We start from the raw sequence: 21,764 nt of genomic DNA on the forward strand, positions 1-21,764 counted from the left end.
CACAGACTCCGGAAGACAGGCTAGGTAAACAAACAAGTTCAGGTTATTTTAGGAAGGGGCAAGCCTTGTTACATACTCTCCACCCGCCCAGGGGAGGGGAAGCAGCCGCACTGGCAGCAGGGTCTCTCTTGGCAGCTGGAGACTGGTTCAGGTCGTCTTGTCTCATGGCAGGGCAGCTGTTGCTGGGGCCCCTAGGCAGACCTAGTTTGGCTCAATTTGGGGAAATTACATACTGCATGCTCAGATAGCTGGTTTAGTCCGGTTCAGGCCAGCAAGGGCCTGTGGGCCCCCAGGCTCTTTGTGCCTGGGCAAATATACCCCCAAATTGTATATGCAGTGTTCTGCCTGCATGTATGCCTGCAGACCAGAAGAGGGGCACCAGGTCTCATTCTAGGTGGTTGTGAGCCACCACATGGTCGCTGAGAACTGAATTTAGGACCTCTGGAAGAGCAGTCAGTGCTCTTAACCTCTGAACCACCTCTCCAGCCCCTGCAGTCTATAGTTTACCAGTCTGTGCTGTAGGACATTTATGTTAAATTTCTAAGAACGCTGTTTTTGTTTTTGCGTGTTTGTTTTTGAGACAGGGTTTCTCTCTGTAGTCCTGGTTGTCCTGGAACTCACTCTGTAGACCAGGCTGGCCTCAAACGCCTGCCTCTGCCTCCCGAGTGCTGCGATTAAAGGCATGTGCCACCACAGTCAGCTTCTAAAAGTCTTGATAACATAATTATTGGATTCTACACCAATTGTCTGAGATAAATATGTAATGATTCACGAGTTATGTACCCTTGAACTTTATTACTTGCTCAGACCTTGCCAGCTCGTCAACACACAACACCCAGCTACGCTCGTCATTGTTAGTTTCTACTGCTGGGATATGTGATGATCCTTACTCATATAAAAGTTATAGCTTGACGTGCATTTTTGTCTTGCCACTTAAGAGTATAATTGACAATAGTAAAGATAGGCATATGTGATTTAATTGGCTTTTGGCTCGGATTATAGCTCTTAAATATGTGTGTCTTCCTCTTGTATTCTTATCCTTGGTGCTGCAAAGTTCAGGAATAGCCTGAGCCCCTTAGGAAGGGCTAGGCTTGAGCTAGGTACGGTGGCTCATGCCCATTAGCTCAGCATTTGGGAAACAGAGACAGGAGGATGGCTGATGAGTTCAAGGCTAGCCTAGCTTACTTAGTGAGTTCCAGGCCAGCCTTGGCTATATGTTGAAAATTTGTTTACAAAACAAAATAACAACAACAAAAAAAAACTGCTTGAGGCAGAGTTGAGGAATGAGGGAGACAGGCTAGGTGGAACTGTCAAAGGTAGGTATCATGTGTTTGATAGTTCTCTTTCGGCCATTGTTCTTCCAGGAATAGATACTTGGAATTAACCATCTTGTGACCAAGATGAGCAGGTCAAATGAGTGGCAGAAACTTAGACCTGATTACTCTGAACCCCCAAACCCAGTTCAAACACCCACCCCACACCTCACTGTAACTGGAGATTTCTTTCCCTCCCATCAGTTCCCAAAAAAACCACTCTGAGGCTTAAAATTCATTACAAACTGTTTTGTCCAATAGCTCAGGCTTATTATTAACTAGCTCTTGCAACTTAAATTAACCTACTTCTATTCTATATTTTACCACAAGACTTGTGGCTTGTTGCCTCACATTTTACTTCATCAGTATCTGCTGGCATCCCCTGACTCTGCCTTCTTTCTTCCTGTCTCTCTGTTTAGATTTCCTACCTATCTATATTCTATTCTGCCATAGGCCAAAGGAGCTTCTTTATTAACTAATGGCAAAAAACATATTCACAGCATACAAAAGGGTGTCCCACATCTCCTTACCTTGTAAGGAAGGTGAATGGCTATTTGACTAAGTCACTGTTGTGTGGTTTCCTGCCCTTGGCAGCTCAATACAAATCTCTAGAGGTAAATTCCATGGGGGTTGGGGGTGAATTTCATCCCATGCTTTGCTGGTATCTCTGTCTCAGCTCCCTCCACACTCACAATCTGCTTCTTCAGTCAGTCGGTCAGCCAGCCAGTCAGTCAACCATCTGATAAATATTTACAAACGCCTACTTTGTACCGGCATCCATGATACTTCAAGCACCTGGAGAGAAATATGAGTCACGATTATCAGAAGAGCTCATAGTCATAGGGATAAAAGGACAGCGTGAAAATTGAGTTCATCTTTTTCATATTAAGCTTTTTACATTTCACTTGGTGTGTGTGTGTGTGTACATGGCAAGCATGTGGAGGTCTGAGGTCAACTTGCCTAAGTCTGCTCTCTCCTTCCACCATGTTGATTCTGGGAATCAAACTCAAAATCAGGCTTGGTATCCAGCACCTTTACCTTGCTGAGCCATCTTGCCAGTCCTAGAGAGTTAATCCTTGCTATCTAGATTGGATTGAGACTAATAAAGCATGAGTGTTTCCAGCACCCATTAAATAATGAGGTCTCTCTCTGATTTAACCCACACTTTCATCCTGTGGAGGGTGCAAAGTATGGGTAGACTATTGGGAGGCAGAAGAATTGGGGATGGGGGCTAGATGGAGGAAATGAGGCACTGGGAGAGAGCATGCCTTTGAGGGCCTACCTTGCTCTGACCCCCTCCTATCATCTTGTTGTGAAGATCCTATGCTTCAGGCTCCCACCTCCATGACCTTCTACCTCATCAGGGGCCCCAAATCAATGCAGCCAAAGACCAGGGAACCCAAGTATGCCCCCCCCCCGGGTGTCAGATATTTTGTCACAGGGGTGCAAAGTCTGGGCAGCCCAGAAACAATGACAGTAGATCCTTGCCTTGCCTGGACACAGGTCCTTTTCTTTTGAATAGAAAAGAAGTTGATAGGCCCTCTGAAATCAGTAGGGATGTATGGGAAATGGAGTCCTTCCTTTGGGCTCCACAACCTGTGAGGTTCACTCATTAACTCCTTGTCCTGCACAGTCACACAGTGTTTGTTAACCAAGGCCACACCATTTGGTAAAGGCTCCATTTTGGTTGAACTGTGACAATTCCAACTACTATAGTAATTTGGTTCCTAGCAGTAAATGAGTGTATTTCTCTACATTCTTGACTATCCTGTCCCATGACTCCACACAGCCAGCCAGAAAAGCTGCTTAGGGGTCACAAATGCTCTCTGAGTACTCAGCGGTTACCCCTAGCAATGGCCAACTGTGAGTCAACCGCATTCTCTCCCTCTCCCTTTCTGCCCTTTAACAGAACCAGCTTGTAAGTGGCTGGTGGGCTCTAATTCTTACAACTGAGTTCCACACCCCCCAATAAAAGTCTGACATTTGAAGTCATTTGTTCCCTTGTCTGTGTTTCCTTCTTGGTGATCCCTCATTGTCCAGTTTAGGATCCAGCCCACAGCCTTCAGGGGCTCCAGGGGAGTTGAGACCGTATCACACCATGAATGCCACGGTTGTTTTATGCATAGGAATAAATAATGGGATGACTCGGTCCCTTTTGAGGGGACAGTTTCCCTTCAAAGGACATGCTGATGTGATGGGTTTTACCAGCCTCTCTTGAGCTGTATCAGAATGTAAAGACTGTTTCTGTACACCTGCCTTTTCAATCTCACCCAGTTTCTCAGCCTCAGTCCACCACCTGCCCTGCCCCCTACTCGTTATTGCCATTCAACCACAAAATTTACGACCCCAGCAAATTGCCCATAATAAATGGGGCCTAGTAAAACCTCTGCAAAGCCACCATCCTCCTCCCAGGGGAGACTTAATACAAATGAACTCAGATAAAAAACACTCATTAAGAACTGAAACAAAGATTGATAGATAGTGTCTAATTCATAATTAATACATGAGAAAATGATGGTCTCTTTCTCTAGGGCATCTGAAATTATTTTACTCTCATAATGTTTGACCAGCAACAAAATTGTCCCCCGCCCATACTCATATCTTAACCATGCCCAGGGTGGCTCTCTTCTGCGTCTACGGAGACAAGGTTCAGATTCTTGGGGCCAGGTCTGTGCCCTGGCTTAGTTTCCAAGTGGCTCTGACTGGGTTGACGTTTTCAGTCAGAGCCCTTCCTTTTCCTTGCGCTTCATGACCTAATGTGGGGAGAAATAATGAGATTTGGCGGGGTTTATTTTTGACAACCTTGGTGACTTTAAATAAATTCCTTTGACCCAATTTTAAACCGGCTGCAGATTTTAAGGTACATTATCTACCAACCCATAAATGGAACCGCCGGGTCATTAGCTGTCACACACAGAATCACTTAAGCAGCACGAGGGAAATTCAGACTTCTGTTTGGTGCTTTTTTAACTCTTTCTTGGCTAATGTTGTTCACATCAGTTGCCGGATTTCTGTTTGCTTCTTTGTTTGTATTTACGTGAAGCAGAAGGAAAATTAGTGACCAGCGAGTATATCCATCGTTATATCCCATTATCTGGAAAGGAAGTGACATGGGTACCCAGTTCTCATGGCTTGAGGATCCAACTAAGACACAGAAAGGCTTAGTTCAGTGCCCCAGATTCCTGTTAAATGACAGCTGTTAGGTTGTCGTTCTTCAGGGTAAAACAGGAATGTTCCTCCTTGGAAGGAGGGTTCTCCTTCCAAGACTTGGTTCTCTCCTTCCCACCTTGTTTTGAGTCACGGTCTCTCTTGTTCTGCCACCTTACTTCACATCCAGGATGACTGGCCTGCAAACTCCAGGGGTCAGATAAACAGCACTGCCTCTGAATCTGACTTTTACCATGGAATCAAATCCTGGTCATCAGGCTTACATAAGCAAGTATTTAATCTCACACACACACACACACACACACACACACACACACACACACACACAGTACCACCCCACCTTGAGCCATCTTCCTTGTCCAAGGTTCTGTCTTATTTTTGTTTGTTTGTTTGTTTTGTTGTTGTTGTTGTTGTTGAGATTAGTGTTAAAAGCTGTGGACTTAAAATAAAGCCATTTATCCCATAAAAATGTGGGTGGCCCTTGTCCTGTTTGGTTGGAGGCTTCACCCCAGCCCCTGGCATCCATATATCCAAAGAGTTTGGAATATTTGGGTGGAAGTTCCGTCCCAAGCCCCCTCCGCTGCGAGTTGCCTCAGTTCAGACTCCCAAACAGTGACCCCTCCCCAAAGATGCTCAAGACCATTTCCACAGGGTATTTAAGCTGCACCCTAGAGAACAAACACGTGGTGTTCTAGTCTTCCTTTTCCGGCTCCTCTCTGGGGGGCCTGGAAAGCCATCCGGGAGCATTGGTATCCATTAAACCTAGGCTTTTTCTAATTCGGTTTGACTTGGTCTGTTTCGGATTATTGTATTGGCGGAGTGGTTTATCGAGGTGCAGAAACTTCTCAATCCACCCAGTTGGAGTCCTCAGCAATCACAGACAGACCTGTCCTGAGTAAAAGGGAATCCTGTCAGCAGAAGTCCTGGGACCTGAACTGCCGTTCTCTCCTGGGCCTCAGCCTGCTGGCCTACATAGCAAATCTGGGGTTTACCAAGTCCTCCCAAGCCGGTAAATAAATCATCTAAAATGTGTCTCTCTAAATGCGCACAGCTTGTTTGTTCGGTCTCTCTGGGGAAGCTTAGGCAGCCAGTGGTCTGATACAGTGTTGCCGCTGTGGGTCCTGATGTTCATTCTGAGGCACTGGGGAGGGTCTGGAGACAGGTAAAAGTGAATCATAGTTTCCTGAGATTTCATTTTCAGGGTTTGGGATAAATTATCAACAACAACAACAACACATACACCCGTAAGCATGTCAAGGCTTCCCTGGAAAGTTACCTGTCTCCGGGAGACTGAAAGTAATCCACTTGTACAGTATGTACATCGGGTTCTCCGGGGCTGCCTCTTCAGATTTAGCGTGCTTCCAGTACATCTGCCCAGTTTTCTTATCCATTTTAATCATTTTCCTATCAATGGATTTTTTTCTCATAAATAAAAAGAAAGAAAACAACTGTTTGTGTCTTTGTGTTTGTTTCTCCTTTTCTCTGGAATTGAATATTTAGGTACCCTACCCCCATCCCACCCCTCCATCAAACTCAGGCTACTGATGTGAAAGAAACGTGAAGTGATAGAATTATGCTGTCCAGGGTTTACTGACAGATTTACTTGGGAGCCACTAAGTCACACAAAGCAGAACTTAGTGAAGGGAGCATTGCCTTCGTAAAACCCCAAAGACAATCAGTGTGCTACCCAGGCCTGTTAGAGATGGCAGAAATTTAGGATGCCAGGATGCTAACATTGACCTCTAATGAGGCTCCATCCCCATAAACTAAAGCGGACAACCCCCGACCACCAGTCATAGGCCCATCTCCATAGCAAAGAACATACCTCTGAGGCAGTGGTTCTCAACCTTCCTAAATCTGTGACCCTTTAATAGAGCTGCTCCTGTTACGGTGACCCCCAAACCGTGTAATTATTTTCATTGTAACTTCATTGCTGTAATTTTGCTACTGTTATGAATTGCAATGTAAACATCTGATATGCAACCCCTGGGAAGGGATGGCGACCAAGGGGCCGCTCAAAAGGTCAGCACAGGGTCACCAGCTTTAAGTCCTGCTTAAAGTCTGCTGTTCAGACCCCTGTGCGCTTCCCAGGAAAAGTCTAATTCTACCAGGTGGGCAAGAGGACCCTAATAACACCTATTGGAAAAGAAGAACGCTGGTGTACTTAAGCGATAATTCTGACGGTACCTTTGCTGGGTGAATCTCCCATCTGCCCAAGACTTGCAGTCCCCTGTCTCTGTTTAAATTGTGCAAAGTGTAACTTGGGGCTGGGACATGAATGAGACTTAAGGATGACCATGTTTGTGGTGTACAAACATTAACAAAAATTTCTGTTCACGGCCAGAACAGCAGTAGCCAGAGTTAAACACGAGCTATTATTAAAGTGTTTTTCCTCTGTGGGTCTCTAAGTGTGATTTCTGACAGGGAAGGTTTTATCAATATTAGCTCTAGAAAAATGCATACTACAGCAGGTACACATCCGGTTCTCAGTCTTTCTTTTCCTTCCTTCCTTTCTTTTTTTCTTTCTTCCTCTTTTTTATTTATTTATTTTTTTTGAAATGGGTCTTTCTATATAGCCCTAGCTGTCCTGAAACTCACAGAGATCCACTTGCTTCTGCCTTCTGAGTGTTGGGATTAAAACTGTGCACCACCATGCCCAGCTTCCTTTCTTTCTTTCTTTCTTTCTTTCTTTCTTTCTTTCTTTCTTTCTTTTTAATCAACTCAAAATTCCTCCTTTCTCCTTCCTTTCTATTCCTCCAAAAGCCATACAAGGTCATACAAGGTCATACAAGGCCATACAAGGCCATACAAGGCCATACAAGGTCAGTGTCTGCAGAGCTGGGGGAGTCTTCATGGAACATAAAGGACACAACACAAGATGCTGCCATGAACGGAGCACAGAGCCCAAGTGACGTGAGAGTCTCTGTCCTCGCAGGGTGCAGGCATCGGCAGGGAGAAAGCTGGGGAAAGCTGGGCAGGAGCCTCACATCTGTAACCCCAATGCTTGGAAGCTGAGGCAGGACTCCCAGCCTGTCTCAAAGTAAGAGAATGGGACGTAAGAGGAGGAGAAGAGGAAGAGAAAGCTGAGGAAGGCATCCATGAAGGAGAAGCAGACGGACTGCAGAGAAGGCATCAGTGTGTGAAAGAAGGTACCGCTGAAGATTATTAGACAAAGAGTAAGTATGCTAATTAAATAAGTCTGTACAGAAAGGTTAATGAGAATCTTATTTTTCACTTTGGGGGAAAGAGTTCCAAATACAGGAAATAAAGTTAGCATGAAGGCTGGAGGGATAATGGCTCAGTAGTTAAGAGCACTGGCTACTCTTGCAGAGGATCTGGATTTGATTCCCAGAACCCACAGGGCAGCTCAAAGTGGTGTGTAACTCAAGTCCCAGGGTATCCAATGCCCTCTTCTGGCCTCCAGGGGCACAGACACACTCAGTGCACAGATACATGCAGGTAAAACATTTATATATGTAAAATAATAATAAAAAATAAATCTCTCTTAGAAAAATTTTAAAGACTCACGTCCAAAAGGATCAAAGACCTCAACATAAAACCAACCACACTGAACCTCATAGAAGAGAAAGTGGAAAGTAGCCTTGAATGCATTGGCACAAGAGAGCACTTCCTAAATATAACCCCAGTAGCACAGACAGTGAGAGCAACAATTAGTAAATGGGACCTCTTAAAACTGAGAAGTTTATGTAAAGCAAAAGACGGTCAACAAGACAAAATAACAGTCTACAGAATTGGAAAAGATCTTTACTAACCCCACATCAGACAGAGGTCTGATCTCCAAAACAGACAAAGAACTCAAGAAACTAGACATCAAAAAAACAAATAATCCAATTTTAAAAATGGGGTATAGAACTAAGCAGAGAACTCTCAACAGAGGAATCTCAAATGACCGAAAAACACTTAGTGAAATGTTCAATTTCCTTAGCCATCAGAGAAATGCAAATCAAAACAACTCTAAGATACCATCTTATACCTGTCAAAATGGCCAAGATCAAAACATTGGTGATAACTTATGCTGGAGAGGATGTGGAGTAAGGGAAACACTCTCCTCCATTGTTAGTAGAAGTACAAACTTGTACAGTGGTTTTAGAAATCAGTATGATGATTTCTTAGAAACTTAGGAATCAATCTACCTCAAGACCCAGGAATATCACTTTTGGACATATACCCAAAGGATGTTCAATCATACTGCAAAGACATTTGCTCAACTATGTTCATAGCAGCATTATTCATAATTGCCAGAACCTGGAAACAACCTAGATGCCCCTCAACCAAAGAAAGATAAGGAAAATGTGGTACATTTGCACAATGGAGTACTACTTAGCAGTAAAAAAAAAACAATGACATCTCGAAATTTGAAGGCAAATGAGCAGAACTAGAAAAAACCTACTGAGTGAGGTAATCCAGACCCAGAAAGACAAATACAATACATACTCACTCATAAGTGGATATTAGACATAAAGCAAAGGACAACCAGCCTACAGTCCACAACCCCAGAGAATTTAGACAACAAAGAGGACTCTAAGGGAGACATACATGGATCCACCTAAGAAGGAGAAAAAGACAAGATCTCCTGAATAAATTAGGAACATGGGGGGCAAAGGGAGGTGGAAGGGGAGAGGGGAGGAAGGAAGGGAAGTGAGGAAAAATGTATAGCTCAATAAAAACAATTTTTAAAAAAACAATTTTTAAAAAAAGTTAAAATGAGCCCACTGTTGTTGGAGCTGTTCTCAATACGGAAATAGAGGTACAAATGTACATACACTGGGAAATACAGACATAGACATCTCCGGAACCGTATTCTACCTGGGAGTCCTTTGCCAGGTCCTGGGAACTGGGACACCCCAACAGCAGCAAGCTTACCTCATACCTAGATCTTGCATTCTAAATACCATTCTCACTGGGAGAAACGAGGAAAACCACCCTTGGAAGCTGCCTGACTCCAGGGTCTACTGTCCTTCTAAAGATTGAGGGTGTACCCGAAGAATGGCAGCTTGTTGAAAGGGCCCAGCATAGAAGATGCCAAACACCAGTCTGAGACAATTTGCTCACTAATGTAAACAGTGACAATAATGAACTCACTAAATAAAATGGGAAGCCATGGGTCTGTCTGGAGGGATAAATGAGGAATGGAGTACTCAATTGCCCGCAAAACATCACCCTATAAAACCCTCCTTAATTACAGAAAGAGGAAGACAGGGTCAGAAAACACGCCCTCCACCAGGTTGGGGTGGGGAGGCTGAGGAAGGAGGGACCGGATGGATAAGAACATGATGTAAAACAAGGGACAGATCAATCACCTGCAAGAGTATGAGGAGGTGACAGACACATCATTCCTGTGATAGCCCAAATGAAAGGTTAGTGTACAAAATAACTGACCAGTAATTGCCAACAATGTGAGAGCCAAAGAGAGACCAGGCAGTGCCCCAGAGTGAAGGAGACAGCAGTTAACACAGAGTAAGCTCCTGACTCAGAAAAGACTGCTTTTGTTGTAAAGGACTCATGGGGACATTCAGTGAGATGTTGATGACGTGACATATTGATGAGAATGTCCTGGTTTGGTGAATATAGAATGTTTGTAGAGGGCAGGCTCCTCACACATCCTTTTCCTCTGCCCTACTTCCCGGTTGGGGCAGGCACGGAAATGAACAAAGGTGGTATTTTGTCGTCATTCTGCAAATGTGTTATTCTTTCCCCTAGTTGTGTGTCTTTGCTTTATGTCATTTGATGTCACATTATTTACTGCATGTAGATTTATGATCATTGTATATTTGAAATAACTCTATCCGTCATCAAAATAAAACCTGTTTGTTGCCTCTAACCTGTCTAGTCTTGAATCCTGCTTAGCCCACAATTGATATTAGGCCTCATGCTTTCTTTGTGTTTGTATGCACTGGATTTAATCTTGCCAGCCATTTGATTCTTTGTGTTTGTTTTTTTGTTGGGTATTGTTTTGTTTTTTGGGAGAGACAGGGTCTCACTGTGCAGCCCTGGCTAACCTGGAACTCTCTATGTCAACCAGACTGGCCTCAAGCTCACAGAGATCCACCTGCCTATGTGATGTGGGATTCCCCTCTATAAACTACGAATATATTTTATTACTATTGATTGATTAATCAAGAAGCTACTTCAGCCTATAGCAGGGCAGGATATAGCCAGGCTGGAAGAGATCTATAGCGAGAGTAGGTGAAGTCAGATAGATGCCATGTAGCCGCTGAAGGAGAAAGATGCTAGATCCTTACCAGTAAGCCACAGCCTCGTGCCAATATACAAATTAATAAAAATAGGTTAATTTAAGATGTAAGAGTTAGTTAATAAGAAGTCTGAGCTAATAGACCAAGCAGTGTTGTAATTAATATGGTTTCTGTGTGATTATTCAGGTATGAGTAGCCAGGAAATGAATGAGCAGCCTCCATCTACTGAGATTAAAGGTGTGTGCCACCATGTCCAGCTCCTTCTTACAAGGTTATTTTACTTTTATGTGCATGCATTGTTTGCCTGCGTGTGTATACGTTCACCATAGTAAACCCGTTGGATCTTTGGAACTGGAGCTCTGAATGACTGTGAACCACCATTTGGGTGCTGGGAGTTGAACGTGGGTCCTCTGAAAGAACAAGTCCTCTTCTGTTGAACCATCTCTCCAGCCCCATCTTTTGTGCAATTTTATTGTAATAAAATATACCAACCAGGTGGTGGTGGTGCACCTTTAATCCCAGCACTCAGGAGGCAGAGGCAGGCATATCTCTGTGAGTTCAAGGCCAGCCTGGTCTACAGAGCTAGTTCCAGGACAGGCACCAAAGCTACAGAGAAACCTTGTCTTAAAAATAAATAAATAGATAGATAGGTAGGTAGATAGATAGATAGATAGATAGATAAAAATAAATAAATAATAAAAAATTTCATTTTGACTATTTGTGTGTACATACTCCTGTGTGCCTATGTATATGTATATATGAGTGCACACATGTATGTCTGAGGGGGGCAGTGGGTGACATCTGGTGTCTTCCTCAGTTCTTCTCTACTTCATTTATTTAAAGATGTATTTATTTTATGCGTATGGATGTTTTATCTGCATATATGTCTATGGAACACAAGCAAGCAGTGCCTGAGGAATCCAGAAGAGGGCAGTAGATCCCCTAGAATTGAAGTTAAAGTTACTCGCAGGACACCATGCAGGTGCTAGAAAACAAACCAGGGTCCTCTGGAAGAGCAGCCAGTGCTCTTAACTGCTGAGTCATCTCTCCAGCTGCTCTAATTCGGTGGCCTTACTCAGTGTTGAACATCTGTCTCTTTGTAAAGCTTTTCCTTATCCCAAACACTCTGTAACCATTACCAAGACCTCCTCATTCCCCAGCACCCGGCTCTGGGAACCTCTGATCCACTCTCTCCTAGGAAATTGCCTGTTCTAGGTGCTTCCTGTGTGGGGACCGCACAGCATCCATGCTTCTGTGTTTGGCTCACACTCAGGGTGGTGTCTGCAGGTTCCAGCCATGTCAGTAGCATGTGTCAATTTGTCTTTAGCAGCCGTGTGAGACCATATGTGGGGCCTCATCTGGTCACGCATCTCCTGGTGACTACTGGGACACTTTCTGCCTTTTTGGCTCTCGAGAATGGCACAGTGATAAGTTTTCACCTATAACTGCCTGGTGAAGCCCCTGCTCTCCTTTCCTTTGGGCCTATCCCCAGGAATGGAATTGCCAGATCCTATTTTTGTTGTTGTTTTGATTTTTTTTTTCAGTTCAGTTTCTATTTTGAGTTTCACTTACAGAAGTATGTAAGCTAAGAATTTTTGTCATAAAATAAAGGAGCCTGGCAAATTTACACTCCTCATTTTAATATATTTTCAGTATTGCCGCTAAACATTTTTAATTTTGTGGTTTTGAGACAGGGGTTTTCTATGTAGCCCAGGCTAGCCCCATATTATGATCCCTCTGCCTCTGTCTTCTGAGTTTCAGGATTATGAGACTAATTCCATATGGTTTATTTAGGTGTTTTCTTGTTGATTGCAGTGTTTGCTGTGTTTTTCAATTTTTAGCCTTTCCAAAATACTGTTTGTGTGTTTGTGTACATGTTACATGTATGCTACATTCTTATCAATACTATACATTCTAATTCATTTTGTATTAGGCACATTTATTTATTATCTAGAGTTTGTCAATAATTCTACAAGAATCTTTAATTTTTGTAGTGTATTCCTCAGCCACACCTTTCCCACATGTCAGTCAAAGGGATATTAGTGCTTCCTGAATTATCTTTTTTCTCATCTGTGTGTATGTCTATATGTTTACATATGTGTGTATGTTCATATATGTGCATGTGTGGGTGTGTCTGTGTATGTTTTCGTATGTGTGTATGGACATGTGTGGTGTGTGTTTTCAGATGTTTGTCCACGTATGTGTGTCCACATATGTGTTCATATGTGTGTATATGTTGACGTGTGTACGAATGTGCACATGTCAACTGTGGGTATGTGCAGAAGTATGTGTGGGGAGGTGTGAAGGCCCAAAAATGTGAGCCTATTTTCACCTTGTCTGATGGTCATAGAGTTTGGAGGTTGTTCAAAATGGTTGACAAAGTGTAGCTACACGTCCTGACACAGGATGTGATTAATTGGTTCTTTTGACATTAAGATAGCTCATACAAGTAGATCCATTACATCCTGACAGATGGTCAGAATATACAAACATAATTTTGTTCCTTCTTTTGTAATATGAGGTTACCTGGGGCATGACTGCCTTCAGGATACTTGGTCTAGGGTGGCTTCACTATCTAAACAACAGAATGCTAATGACTTGATGTCTCAAACTGTTAAAGTGATTAACTGTTTGAGTTGTCCTTTGTATCATGTTAAAAAAGTCTTTTGCTGTCTTCCCCTCCCCCTTTTGTATTGGGGTATAAAAGTATGGAAAATTAAATGTGGGCAATTTCAGTATTCATTGGAACTCCCTCCTGGTACTATTCTGTGGTTTCTGTTTTGTTATTGTTACACATGTCTTCTTATTCTTTACTATTATTTCTAAGTCCCCACACCCCTACCCTGGCAAGAGGTATTTTTGTTGAGGCTGGTTCCCTGCAGGCAGGATGTTCACATATATGTATGTGTGGGTATGTATGTGTATATGTTCACACATGTGTATGTGTGTGTGTTCACAAATGTATGTTTGGTGTATTTGTGTGTATGTGTTCACATGTGTACAGGTGTGTTCACACATGTATGTATTTACACATTTGTGTATATATGTTTACATGTGTGTCCACACGTGTGTATATGTGTTCATATATATGTATGTGTGTATTGTGAGCTCACGTGTGTGTGTTTTCACAGATGTTTCTATGTGTGGGGATATTCACATATGTGTATGTGTGGGTTTGCATGTGTGCATGTTCACATATGTGTATGTGTGTTCACATACATGTATTTGTGTGTGTGTGTTCACGTAGGCTTATGTATGGGTGTGTGGATGAAGATCTTAAGTTGACAACAGGTTGTCTTCCTCTATCACTCTCCACTGTGTTTTGTTTGTTTGATTGATAAATTGATTGATTTTAGTTTTTCAAGACAGGGTTTCTTTGTGTAGCTTTGGCTGCCCTTGAACTCACTCTGCAGACCAAGCTGGCTTCAAGCTCACAGAGCTCCGCCTGCCTCTGCCTCCCAAGTACTGGGATTAGAGGCATGCACCCCCACCACCACCTGGCTTCACCTTCTTTTTTGAGGCAAGATTTCTCAATGGAGTCAGAATTCTCCAGGTTTCTGCTAGTCTAGCCAGCCAGTGTGCCCTGTGGATCCTCTGTCTCTGCTGAATGACAGATATTACCGCACTTGCCTAGCTTTTCATGTGGGTGCTGGGAATCTGAGCTCCAGTCTTCATGTTATCCCCGAGCCGTGTCCCTGCCCACTTTTCAAACTGTCTCTTGAAGTCCTGTAGCGAGTTCTTTAACAGGACCTTGTGTCCTGCTTTCATCCTTTTCAGTTCTTCGGCCATTTTCTTCACCATTCCCCATTTTCATGTGTGTGGGGTCCCTGTGTATGTATGCATGTTTGCATGTGTGTAAGCACATGTGGATGTGGATGGGCCGGCACATATGTGTGCATATGGAAGCAGAGGAATTGTCTTCCATGTCCACCACATTTGTACAGGTTCTGGGCTCTGAACTCTGGTCCTCACACTCCCATCTCTTGACAATTCTGAGTAGTTCCCTTAGTTTCTTGTTTAAGCAGATGCAGGGGCAGTAATTCAGTGAGTAGCTCAATGGTACTGTGTGCTATGCATGCACAGGCCCTGGGTTTAGTTCCAGGAGCAACAAAAACAAAGCTTACTCACTTTAGCCTAATATGGTGGCACACACCTGTAGTCTCAGTACTAGGGGGACCAAGGCAGGAGGATGGCAAGTTCAAAACTATCCTGGACTGCATAGAAGTGGTGCAGGAGAATTATCTGTATTCTGTCAATCATGTATTTTAATAAAACGCTGATTGGCCAGGCAGGAAGTATAGGTGGGAAAACCAGACAGGAAGTAGAGGTGAAGCAATGAGAACAGGAGAATTCTGGGAAGCAAGAAGGTTCCTCTGCCATTCCTGCACAGGCCACCGAAGAGGTAGGATGTAACCTGCCCCGCTGAGAAAGGTGCTGAGCTGTGTGGCTAAAGTAGATAAGGATAATGGGGTAGCATAAGTTATAAGAGCTAATAAGTAGCCTGGCTTAATGGGCCAATCAGCTTTATAACTTATGGAGATCTCTGTGTGATTGATTCTCTGGGACTTGCTGGCTGTGGGGTACTGGGCTGGACAGAAACCCCAACAAGCCAGCCCTACATGTTACAGATGGCGCCCACGTGGATAACTGCATCCACAGAAAGCCTAGGAAAGTTTGGGAAGGAATAGAGTAAAGCATGTTTTCTTGGTAGCAGCAATTTCTCAGGTCTGCTCTGCTTGCTAGAGGCAAGCAAGCACTCTCATCTAAGAGAGGCTTCTTGACTCAGCTTTAGCTGCAAAACCTTGCAGCTCTTTTAAGAGGTCATGCCATGAAACACTTAAACAGTGTTGATGAAAAGCTAAATGCATGTTTTTCGGTTTTTAGTCATAGCAGGAAAAAAGCTGCGCTGTTTTAAAATGCTGGCCATCCTGCCAGGGCGAACTCTGACACTTTCAGGCAGGCAGTCCAACTGAGAGTGGTCTGTGAGCAGAATGCTGCAGCTTGCTTGCTGGCAGGGACCTTGAAACACTGTAGAGTTGTGACAATAAAAATGGTACCTCTGCCAGGAGGCTGGAAAGCTAAGGAATGGGCTGGATCTAGCCATCAAAGCCACAACTTTCATCCTCTTCTTAAAGACTCATGTGTCAGAAAAAGAGAGACATACAGTAAAGAGAGATTCAAAGTCAAAGAAAACCTCTTAATGGTTTACAGTGTGTTAAAAATATATGCAGGATCAAAGTAAAAGTTCTAAAAGAAAGAAAGAAAGAAAGAAAGAAAGAAAGAAAGAAAGAAAGAAAGTAGTTGGATGTGGTAGTACACACCTTTAATCCCAATGCCTGGGAGGCAGAGGTAGGTCGACCTCTGTGATTTCAAGGTCTGGTAGCACACTTTTAATCCCAATTCCTGGGAGACAGAGACAGACAGATCTCTGTGAGTTCAAGGTGTGGTAGCATACACCTTTAATCCTAGCACTGGGGAAGCAGAGACAGAGGGATCTCTGTGAGTTCAAGGACAGCCTGGTCTACAGAGTTATTCCAGGACAAAGATATATACAGAGAACCTGTCTCAAAAAGCCAAAAGTTAAAAGTAAAAATAAAAGAAATAGAGGTTAAAGTAAAGCCACATAAATATGGAAAATAAACAGAGACTCTTGATACTGTATGCTATTATGCTCTCTTTGAATTGTTTGATTGCTGAGGAAGGAGCAACAACTGCTAAAAGATTTTTGTTTATAAATGCTGCTGAACTAATCCAAGATAGGTATTTTGAAAATACCTTGGCTTCAAAATTGAGGACAAAAGGTATGTTACTTTGGAGAAGAGATTTTTGCTTTTGTTTCCACAGAAAATGAGAGACTGTGGATTCATTCTGAGGTAAGAAAAATCCAGTTTGACCAAGGGAGACCACCCAAAAAACCTCCGGTGGGAACAGATGACCCAGATGACAGAGTTCTTCATCCAGAACAGGCTCAAGACTGCTGCCTGAGATGATCAAGACTCACAGGATACTCCAGTCAGAACTTGATTATAACTCTAAATTTTCTTTAGGTCCCCATAAGATCATCAGCGCCCCCAATCAGCAGGAAGTAGCCTGAAATACTATGCCCACATTCCCAACTGATAGGGGAGTTCAGTCAATCACATTCTGTTTTTGGGGCATGCCGCCCTCAGGCTAAAGCCTGCCTATAAACCTAGCAAGCGCTCTGCTAGCTCTCTTTTTTCACCTGGCTCCTGAGTCCGGACGAATCATTTGGATTCTGGTGTAAGCTGTTGTAAGTCTTACTTCTGTTTATTAAAGCTGTATATTTTGTATCAAGATAGTCTGGGGACTTTTCATTGCCAATCGCCCTGTGGCTTCACCCAACAAATGGACTATGGGTATTTTCCTGTTTAAAAAAAAAAAAGAGGGAAATGGTGTGGGAGAATTGTGTGTATTCTGTCAATCATGTATTTTAATAAAACGCTGATTGGCCAGGCAGGAAGTATAGGCGGGAAAACCAGACAGGAAGTAGAGGTGATGCAATGAGAGTAGGAGAATTCTGGGAAGCAGGAAGGTTCCTCTGCCATTCCTGCACAGGCCACCGAAGAGGCAGGATGTAACCTGCCCAGCTGAGAAAGGTACTGAGCCGTGTGGCTAAAGTAGATAAGGATAATGGGGTAGCATAAGTTATAAGAGCTAATAAGTAGCCTGGCCTAATGGGCCAATCAGCTTTATAACTTATGGAGTCCTGTGTGTGATTTTTCTTTGTGGCTTGCTGGCTGTGAGGTACTGGGCTGGACAGATACCCCAACAAGCTGGCCCTCATGTTACATAGAAGTACCAAACCTAAAAAAATGTTAGTTCCTTTTCTATTGCTCTGATAAACACCATGATCAAGGCGGCTTGCAGAGGGGAGGGTTTTATCTGGACTTGTTCCTCCAGGATAAAAGTCCACTAAGAGGGTTCAGGAGCTGGAGAGATGGCGCAGGGGTTCAGAGCACAGGCTACTGCTCTTCCAGAGGACCTGAGATCAATTCCCAGCAACCACATGGTGGCTCACACGCATCTGTAATGAGACCTGGTGCCCTCTTCTGGCACGTAGGCATACATTCAGGCAGACTACTGTATGCATAATATATAAATTTTAAAAAAGTCCGTTGTGTGGGGAAGCATGGTGGCAGCTTACATCATGAGCCACAAGCAGGAAGCAGAGAGTGCATTAGGAATACCTCAAGGCTTTAAGACCTTCAAGCCCACCCACAATGAGACACTTCCTCCAGCTAGGCAGCACTTCCCAAACTACCCAAACTGCACCACCAACTGGGGACCAAGTAGTTAAACATCTGTGCCTATGTGTGTGTCGGGGGGGGGGGGGGGAGCATTGTCTTTCAAATACCTAGTAGGTTTTTAATTCTCAGCCTTTTAGCTAAGATCAAGTATAGAATAGTATTTGATGTGTGTTTGAGGGCGTATTTCTTTAAACTCTACACATGTCTTGGCTGACTTCATTAGAGTATAATCATTTTCTTTAGTCTTCTAAAACCTCTATAGACATTCTCCATCACAAATGAGGACAACAGGCATTTGAAATCAATCTAATGTCCATTATAAGTGTCCAGCCAGTTCTGGGGTGTATTATTAAAACAGAGTCATGGGACCAAGAAATATGTAAAGAATAGAAAGATATCATATTCTCTCTTTCTCTCTCTCCTTTCTCTCTCTCCTCTCTCTCTCTCTTTCTCTCTCTCTCTCTCTCTCTCTCTCTCTCTTTCTCGTGTGTGTGTGTGTGTGTGTGTGTGTGTGTGTATGAGAGAGAGAGAGAGAGAGAGAGAGAGAGAGAGAGTTGGAATCTAGCAGTTATAGCTCAGACTTGCTTGAAACTCAGTAGTAGTCCAGGCTGGACTCAAACTCTCAGCAATCCACCTGTCTCCGCCTCCCAAGTGCTGGGGATCAGTAAATTAGATGTATAATATCATGTGGGAGGTTGGGAAGTCCAAGATCCAGGAGGCTGCCTGTGACAAGGGCCACCCAGTGGTAGAAGAGCAAGAGAGGGAAGGGGGCGGACAGGCAGAAATGGAGGTGGGGAGAGAGAAGGGAGGGGTATGGGGAGCTAAGATCCTGTGCTTTCTTTCAGCTCCCCTTCAGTCCTGTGTTTTGTGTTCAGGGAAGGGTTGAGTGTCCTCTCCCTAAACCTGGAGGACGATGGCCCTGCATTACCAGACCCCTCACCCTCAGAATTCTCTCTGGGACGACAACAACCTGGTGGCACCTGAGGGGCTAACCTTGGAATCTGTGACCTGGTGGCACCTGGGGGGGGGGGGACGGACTAGCCTTAGAATCTACTGTTCTAGCCTTATGCTTTCCAGTTCTCTGAGAGGGGTTTACTCTGTGTGTCTCCAAGTCACAGGTCACAGCTGTGTTGGGGCAGCTTGCCTGCAGGGAACCTGGGGAATGGGACACCTTAGCAGGAAGAACTGTGAGTCAAAACTTCAGCTTGTGCTGTCCTAGAATCTGTCATCCAGCTCTGAGTCCTTTTTGCCCCAGCTCTAGAAGGGACCCTGGAGCTCAGAAAGGAGATTCTGTCCCATTTCCTCTGGGGGACACTCTCCAGGAGCACTGGCAGGGGGTGGCAGAAGGAAAAGAGGAGGGGGAAAGAGAGAAGAGAAGGGAGAAGGAGGGAGGGGGAAAGTGGTCAAGAGAGAATCGGCTGTGGTTTCAACACTGGAATTGACATCAGCCTGTCATCAGGTGTTGGTGTTGGCAGGGGTGGCACGGCCTCAGGACCTGCCCAGGTCCCGTCTCCCAACACAGCCAATTGTCTCCACCCATGGTTTGGGGTGAACACATTCGAACCACAGCAAAATTCAGACTCTCTAAACATTTCTGTGAAGTGTTTGGCTGTCTGTCCATCCATTCCCAGTTTATGTACTGAATTCCTCTACCGCTCCCGGGACCCGTGGTCTCCCCGCACAGCGGTGAGTTCTAGAGCCGAGAGCGTCCACTCCACGCTTCTGTGCGCTCTGCTCTCCACATCTATAAACTCCCCCCAGCCCTTTTCATTTCTTTATCTTTTCCTCCGCATTTTTGATGAGCTTTCTCAACCTTGACGGCTCCTACGCTGATTGAATATTTCACACGCGCTGGCGCTGTTCCTTAATCTTTCCAAGGGATTAATGGCGGGTCTTAATTCTGTGATTACATTTTCAGGCTCTCTCCCAGAGTTGTCTTTTCTCATCAGCTCTCTTCTCACTGAAGCTTTTTGGAAATCTCTTTCAGTGACTGTATAAAAAGTATCTGTTCTCTGGTCCTTAAGACTGCTGTATTCTCCAAGAGACTTCTGACCTGAGGACAAGGTCCTGAGGCTTCCAAAGAGACCCAGAGTGGATGGGAAGACCCAAAGTGAAGCTTGTGGGTTCAGTGCCCAAGTTTTAGTTCAGTTCATGGGACCCCGACTCTGCTTCCTGCTTCCTGCTTCCTGCTTCCTGCTTGTGCCAGCTTGCCTTCCCAGACATAACGGACCGGACCATGTCCTCAGACTGTGAGCTCAGATAAGCCCTCCCATCCTTCCTCGGTCTCTTCTGTCCGAGTGCTGAAAAGTCCTAGCACAGGACCCCTGAGCGGACAGGAGGGAACTGTAACCATTGGGCTGTACACTAACTGTCCTCCTTCCCTTGAAGCTGGCAGAGGTTTCTCCTCCTGGTGGAAGAACTGAAGGGCTGAGCTTAGCCACCATAGTCCCCTCAGGAGAGTCAACCCTTTCACCAGCTTCAAAGCCCCACCCACAGCCCTCCTTCAGGTTCTTCCCCAGACTCCCCCTTGCCTCACCCCAGAACAAAGCCATTTGAACAAGCCCCCACAGCACAATGCTAATTGGCAGACTCCTCTGGCTCCTGCGCCCAGAGGGGTCCAGAGGCCTGTTGGGCACAGCCAGAGGAAGAGGACAAAGCAAACACCTTAACAAGCAGTAATACTGACTCCTCTCTGTATTGTAATGTATTCAAGTCTATCCCCTGAAGGAGTCTGCAGGCCCTGGGGGGCTACAGGAAGGTCTGCAGGGAAACAATTTCTTCTAATTGCTGAACCAGACACACCGATACAAACCCAGGCTTGAGTTCCCATTACAGAGCTAAGATGCCACAGTATGCCAAGATGTCCCAACGAAGTTGTCTCGAAGCACTATTTCCATAAAATGTTAATAAGTATTTCCAAAAATTGGATTCCAGTTAAAATAAATTTGAGATGTTCACCGTAGCAGGTTTCCTTCCTACAGGACTCCTTAGCATCTTGAATGCTAATTGCCTATTGTTCAGTCAATCATCCCGCAGACGCTCAGTGTCTGTTGTGTGCCAAGCATGGTGGTAATGAGATTTCCACAAGGCCCAGAGTCTGTAAGAAGCTCCCAGCTGTGCCTGCTAGCACCTCAGCACTCAGAGCTGGGACATCACCTACAAGCTAGTTAGACGCCCAAACTCTCCTGTCCTGCCTCCAGGGCCACTGAATGAATTAGAGTCTGCCTTCTAACACCCCCCCCCCCCCCCCCCCCCCCCCCGTCAGTCTGAATACAGGGTAAGTGTTCAAGTTTTGAAAGTCTTGGAACATGACATTGTTATAGCAGAAGGGAAAGAAAGGCTGCCCTTAGGCAATGGGAACCTGTTGCGGTGGAGCCCCGTAAAACTTTGGGCAGTAGAGATGGGGAGGGCCACCTTGTCCTTGGGTCAGCGTAGGCTCAACAAAGTTGTGAAAAGAAGACTGTACCCCTCAAAACATGAGCCCAAATAAACCCTTCCCCCTTATGCTGCTGCTTCTTAGGTATCTTGTTACCACAATAGGCACAAGCAAGATGGATACCAGAGTCTCAAGCCCCCAGTGAGGACCAGGTAAAACCACACCTCCAGAGTAAGCGCTCTCATCCCTACTGGGTGCCTAACCTGTCCCCACCCCACCACCCCACCCCACCACCCCATGAGAGACAAGTTAAGGACACCAGTGTTTTGTGTAGAAAATAACCTGCAGATATCTGGAGGCCCAGGACTATGGCTCCCTCTCTCCACCTCACCCCCTAGCTTGCCTCCTTTCTCACAGCAAGGGA

This window comes from Myodes glareolus, chromosome 16, assembly GCF_982192425.1.
Source record: "Myodes glareolus chromosome 16, mMyoGla1.1, whole genome shotgun sequence".
NCBI lineage: Eukaryota > Metazoa > Chordata > Mammalia > Rodentia > Cricetidae > Myodes > Myodes glareolus.